Raw genomic sequence first — 7,088 nt, 5'->3', positions numbered from 1 at the left:
TTTCAATACATCAAGTGCAGGTTTTAGACAGTGTGAATATAATGTTACTTTTCATGTCAAAACAGAAAACTGCAAAAATGTTATTTTTAATTGCAGCAAGGATGAATACAGCCAACCTTTCAACATCCATGCTGTGGTTAGTGTCTGTTTCTCAAACAAAATGTTACAGATGTGGTTTCAGTAACACATGGAGACTGCTGATCCAAATGAGACCGAGAGTTAAGAACTGCATTGGTCTGCACTTCTAACTCCAAACACCCTCAATTTTAGAAAAAAAAGCTTAATTTTTCAGATAGATGACATAGTTTTAACAGATGTTAATATCAAACCTAGTTCAACAGTGAAGAGACACACTGCAGACCATAATGCTATTGGGCTGGTGTGATGTTTATGATGACATCGCCCTTTTTGCTCTTTCTTTCTCCCTCTATCTGTCTTTCTCTCTCACTCATACACACCCACACACACTCTCCATCCCTCTATCCTCTTCTCTCTATTTCGGTGTTGTGTTGCTGTCAGCTTGCCATCTATGTGTCGTTCCATCTGTTCCGCAGAGCGCCATTATTTTGAAAGAAGAGCAAAGGGGAAAAGTGTGTGGACCGGATAAGCAGAAGTAGAGCTTTGGTACGTTTTTTTGCTAACACCAACGCAACACCAACACTATGCCAACACACCAACACAACACCAAACAATCTCAGCACCAACACCAAAGCAATGCCAACACGACGCCAACAGAACGGCAACACACCACCAACTCACCGCCAACACAACGGCAACACACCGCCAACACAATGCCAACACACCGCCAACACAACGCCAACTCACCGCCAACTCACCGCCAACTCACCGCCAACTCACCGCCAACACAACGCCAACACACCGCCAACACACCGCCAACTCACCGCCAACACACCGCCAACTCACCGCCAACTCACCGCCAACACAACGCCAACACACCGCCAACACACCGCCAACACACCGCCAACACACCGCCAACTCACCGCCAACTCACCGCCAACTCACCGCCAACACACCGCCAACACAACGCCAACACAACGCCAACACAACGCCAACACACCGCCAACACACCGCCAACTCACCGCCAACTCACCGCCAACTCACCGCCAACACACCGCCAACACAACGCCAACACAACGCCAACACAACGCCAACACAACGCCAACACACCGTAATGCCAACCTCAACACAACGTGATGCGTGCCGGCAGAGGAGCAGCTCTGACTGAAGCTTTTCCTCCTGGCTGAAGGCTTGAAGAGCTTTGGACTCACCGGTCTTTCTTCTCCTCCTTCTGTCTGCCTCTCTCTCCTTTCATACTTGTCTGCATCAACTCTTTTTCTTGTATTTTCTTTTTTCTTTCTCTTTTTGCTATTCTCCCCCCTTCCTCCTCTCCTTCCTCTTCAGCTGTCTGCAACTCTTTCATTTCTTTTCTCTTATTTATTTTTCCCTTTCTTATACTAATGACCCTTCCTTTTCCTCATGTCTCTGTCATCTTTCTCTTTTGCTTTTGTCTTTTCTCCATTTATGCCTTTCTTTTCTGTCTCCATCCCTTTTCCTCTGCTCTTTTCTCTTTTTCCTTCCCTTCCCTTTTCCTCTTCTTCTATTTTATATCTTTCTCTCTTTCTCCTCCTTTCTCTTTATCCTGCCCTTCCTCCTCACTTGTCTGCAACAGCTCTTTCTTTCCTCTTTTCTCATTTTTCTTCCCTTCCTTTTTTGTCTGCTTTTTCTATTTTCTATCTCTAATCTCCTCATCTCTCCCTCCTCTCCTTCCTCCTCGCCTGTCTGCAACGGCTCGTTCTTTTTTTCTTCCTCCATTTGTTTTCTTATTCTCCTGCCCTCTTCCTCTGCTTTTTCTATTTTCTATCCTTCTTTCTTTCTCCTCGTCCTTCCTCTCCTCCTCTCCTCGCCTGTCTGCAGACTCTTTTATTCCGCCGGCTGCAGGTCTGAAGTGTTTGGGATTTTCTAGACGATGACAAATTGCTCTCTTTCTTTGTGTGAATCTGCCGACACTCGTTTTCACTTTCCCTGTTTCTCTCTCTCCTGCTTTTTCTTCGTCTTTCTCTTGATCTGTCACTTTCTTTCTCTTTTTCTTTCTCTTTCTCTCTGCCTGTGTCTCTTTCTTTGGATCTGTTCGATGACTTTTCCCATAAATAAAACGGAGGCTGTCTTAGAGAACTTACTGACAGATTTCCAGTGTTTTCCTTGCGATGTAAAGACGGCAAGGCAGATGAGGCAAAATATGTTCAATTTAATAATCCCGTCACCACTGTAAAAGTGTGTATACAGGGAAAATGGATGAAGAGGACGGTTCAAAACACATGGACTTTCTTTATTTCCCTTTCAGGAGCAAGTCAACAAAAGACAAACACCACGAGAGTTTAAACCAACGAACTGAATCCTTTAACAACTGAAGCAAAACAGTCCAACATCACAGCAGATACAAACAGCACAGGAAACAGAGCACAACAATAACTAGATGAGATATATTTTCTGAAGAAAATGTGAGTGTGATTGCTGGTCAGAAATGGAATTAAACATAGTTTGGAATCAATTAGATTATTAATGGTTAAACCTGTATTACATTTCTGTGTTTAAACTACTTGCAGATTACATTTAGATTACATTTCTGTGATTAGATTACTTATTATATTTAGATTACATTTTTCTGTTTAGATTACTTGCAGACTACATTTAGATTACATGTCTGTGATTAGATTACTTATTTATTACATTTAGAATATATTTCTGTGATTTATTGTAGATTATATTCAGGTTACATGCAGGACAGACGACATTTTGGGAATCGAACATGTAACATATCACAAAAAATAATAAAAGAACAGTAAATGCAATAAACAACATTAATATCAATGACCAAGTTTTTGAAAAGTTTGTTTTTATTGATGATTTGATGATTATGATGATAAATGTAAATATCAGCCTTTGATCGCTGATTTCTTTAACAGAAATGCTCTCTTCATGTATTGATCCATCCAACAGAGAATAATCTCTGTGTGTGTGTGTGTGTGTGTGTGTGTGTGTGTGTGTGCGCCATATTATCAACAGTAAACAAAGACATGTCCACGTTGCAGAGGGGTCGAACCCCATAGAGTGACTTTTAATCTTTGTGGGGTTTGGAAACAGAATCTGAATGAATAGAATAGAATAGAATAGAATAGAATAGAATAGAATAGAATAGAATAGAATAGCTTGGATTTTCTGTCGATGCAGTTTGAGTTTGTGTTGATCAAATCTCGTCTGGATTTATTTTACCCTACATCAATTTATCTCATCTCATCTCAGTTTATCTCAGTTCACGTCTTCTCATCTCATTCCTGTGGCTGCAATGATCACATGACAGAGAAGTGCTGGGGAAAGAAATAAGAACCACAGAGAAAGAAAATAACATTTTCAGTGTGTGTGTGTGTGTGTGTGTGTGTGTGTGTGTGTGTGTACTGTAGTACCACAGCATAATTGATGGTCCCTGCTTGATACTGACAGATGATTACACCCTTTGTTCGGTGAATATCGGTGAATAAATCAAGTATCAAGGTAGAAAATCAAAAGCATTCAGCGGTGAGTTTCACTTTCTTTTCAAACAGTGGAAATCTAATGTTAATGTTATACTGTATAATGTTATGTGATTTACCTGTTAATGTTTTTTATTCTTGTCATGATTACATTTTTTTCTTCTCATCACATTATTCAAATGGTGGAAACCTCATTAAGGAACTAATCTCTTCATTTACTAATATTTTTTTCTCTTTTTTCATGTGTTTTAAAAGGTGGATATCCTGTTTTGGAATTAAACTCTTCATGTATTATTAACATATTATTTTGTGAAAGCCTGGTGTTGTGTAACGAAACCAAACATCCGTTATCTGGACTGACAGACCTGGGATCAGCTGATGAGTGAGTCACTGTGTGTGTGTTGTTTTTTCTCTATTTATTTTTCTCTATTTCTATTTTGGAAGAAAGAGAGAGAGGGAGAGACAGAGAGAGAGACAGAGAGAAAGAGAGGGAGAGAGAGAGAGAGAGAGAGAGGGAGAGAGAGAGAGAGAGAGACAGAGAGAAAGAGAGAGACAGAGAGAGAAAGAGAGAGAGACAGAGAGAGAGAGACAGAGAAAGAGAGAGAGAGGGAGGGAGAGAGAGACAGAGAGAGAGAGAGAGAGAGGGGGACGAGAGAGAGAGAGACAGAGAGAGAGAGAGAGAGGGAGGGAGAGAGAGACAGAGAGAGAGAGAGAGAGAGAGAGGGACGGAGAGAGAGAGAGAGACAGAGAGAGAGAGAGAGAGAGAGGGAGGGAGAGAGAGAGAGAGAGAGAGAGAGAGAGACAGAGAGAGAGAGAGAGAGAGAGAGAGAGGCCGTTCGACAACAACATTAAGATAAGGTAATCAGTGAAAGACTCTGATCTGTCAACGTGTTCATTTAACAAAAAAAAAAAAATCCTCTGAGGTGTTTTATCTCCCCTCCTCCACACACACACACACACACACACACACACACACACTGTGACAGCAGTGTTAACCCGGGGGGATGGCTTGTTTTTCCTGGCCTCTGTGCATAATGCAAACAGAAATTATGCAGAGCAGCCGGCCGGCGGATCGATGCGGGCCGACCCGACGGGGCTTTAGGGAGCGTGGAGCGACCTGCAGCCTCGGGTCAGGGAGCGTCACGCAAGTTTCAACGATACGCCTCGCCCCACCGGCCCGGATCAGCCCGCTGCGGCCGGTCTGAAGAGTTATCCAGGGTCTGAAATTAATCCTGCAATAAGCGACATCAGACCTTCTAACCAATCCTGAAGCTAACATGTGCTCTGTGGAGACTTCATGGAGACATAATGATATAAACCAACATCCACACAGCAGCAGCTGTGTTGCTGTTTTCTCCTCTTTTCTAAAGCTTGTTGTCAAAACCCGCTCCTGAACGAAGCTCCTCCCCCTCCATTCAGCAGCTTTTCATAAAAAAAAAACAAAACTAGCTTGTCTCCTCCCTGCAAAAAAATCCTCGTAATGGCGGAATTGATGAAGCGAGCGAGTAAACTTGTTAAACCAGTAAACTTGTTAAACTAGTAAACTTGTTAAACTAATTAACTTTTTAAACTAGTAAACTTGTTAAACTAATTAACTTTTTAAACTAGTAAACTTGTTAAACTAGTGAACTTTTTAAACGAATAAACTTGTTAAACTAGTAAACTTGTTAAACTAGTAAACTTTTTAAACGAATAAACTTGTTAAACTAGTAAACTTGTTAAACTAATTAACTTTTTAAACTAGTAAACTTGTTAAACTAGTGAACTTGTTAAACTAGTAAACTTTTTAAACTAGTAAACTTGTTAAACCAGTAAACTTGTTAAACTAGTGAACTTGTTAAACTAATAAACTTGTTAAACCAGTAAACTTGTTAAACCAGTAAACTTGTTAAACTAGTGAACTTGTTAAACTAACAAACTTGTTAAACCAGTAAACTTGTTAAACCAGTAAACTTGTTAAACTAGTGAACTTGTTAAACTAATAAACTTGTTAAACCAGTAAACTTGTTAAACCAGTAAACTTGTTAAACTAGTAAACTTGTTAAACTAATAAACTTGTTAAACTAATTAACTTGTTAAACTAGTAAACTTGTTAAACTAATAAACTTGTTAAACTAGTAAACATGTTAAACTAGTAAACTTGTTAAACTAGTAAACTTGTTAAACTAATAAACTTGTTAAACTAGTAAACTTGCTACCTGCCTCTTCCCTTGTCATTGTGGGTCATGTGACCTTCAGCAGGAGAAACATCAGTCAAAGTGAGACTGGTAACAGGTGACACTTCTCTGTAGGTACAGTTAGCTTAGCTGTTAGCATTTATGACCGGTGCTTTGCTAGGTTTGTCCTTCGTAAGCCTCTGTAGTGCAGTGGCTTTGCTGTGCTTTATTTACAAATGTGTTGTGGTTTCTGTCGCCCTCTAGTGGTCAGAAGAAATCGCTTATTGCAGCGTTACCTTTTCTCCACCAGCCTCTGTGGCAGGTAGATGAAAACTTCTACCTGCCACTTCTGAAACCTTGCGGAAAACAGTAGAATTAAACACACACACTGGCCCAGGTTTAGGCAAGGAAACTTTATTTATATTTATTTATACAGCACATTTCATACACAAGGCAAATTCAATATGCTTCACATAAAGCACAAAAAAATACATAATTTGTCTAGTAAAATTAAGGTATTAAAAAAAGAAAGATAAAAATAGGTAAGGATAATAATAGAAAATAGAAATAGTATTTTATCGTACACCAGTGTAGGAACAAACCTCTATACTTATGATTTACCATATTCCACCATAGGAGTGACCCTCTGTTAGACGGGTGTTGACTCCCCAAAACACTGAAAACAAACAGAGTCCCTGCAGATAATATCATTCACCAACAAAACATCCAAAACCCCGTTTGCTCAGAATAAATTTCTGGGGACAAAAGTGGAAAAATACTCAAAGGCACGCGGCACCGCTCACATTCACAGATTTATTTGTCAGTTACCGGCTCTGAGACGAACCGAGCCGCCGTGTTTCTGTCTGATGAGGAAGCAAGATGGCCGCTAAAGAGATCTGCAAATGGGAGCAGTGCAGCATTCAAGACAAAGTGGAGCAATGACTGTCAGCATCAATATCAACATATCATTATTTGGTCAATATGATAAATTACGGACGGAGATATTATTTAGTCAATGTGACCATGAGCAGAACCTGAAGCTAACCTGAAACAAACTGTTTAGCTTTTCATGTGACCAACAGGTGGAAATGCCCAGAACAATTCCTGATGTTGGACCAGAATCCTTCACTGGAGGAAGGAGGATCAGTTGATCAGATTTTGGTTTAGATCTGGATCTGGGATTTCAGTTCTTTTAACCGTAACCGTCATGCTGCTGGAGGAAAAGTCCGACATGCTGCTGCAGCGTTGCACTCGTGTGCATTTGATCAGGAACTCAAACCCAGAAGACGAGCGATAAACAAACAGAAACTGTTACGGAGCCTGCAGCAGAAAGCTGGAGAAGCATTGGAGGTTTGGAGTGACTTCTAGTTTGATCAATGTGATT

This window comes from Centroberyx gerrardi, chromosome 2, assembly GCF_048128805.1.
Source record: "Centroberyx gerrardi isolate f3 chromosome 2, fCenGer3.hap1.cur.20231027, whole genome shotgun sequence".
NCBI classification, from domain to species: Eukaryota; Metazoa; Chordata; class Actinopteri; order Beryciformes; family Berycidae; genus Centroberyx; species Centroberyx gerrardi.
Note: the sequence above shows the minus strand (reverse complement) of the source record.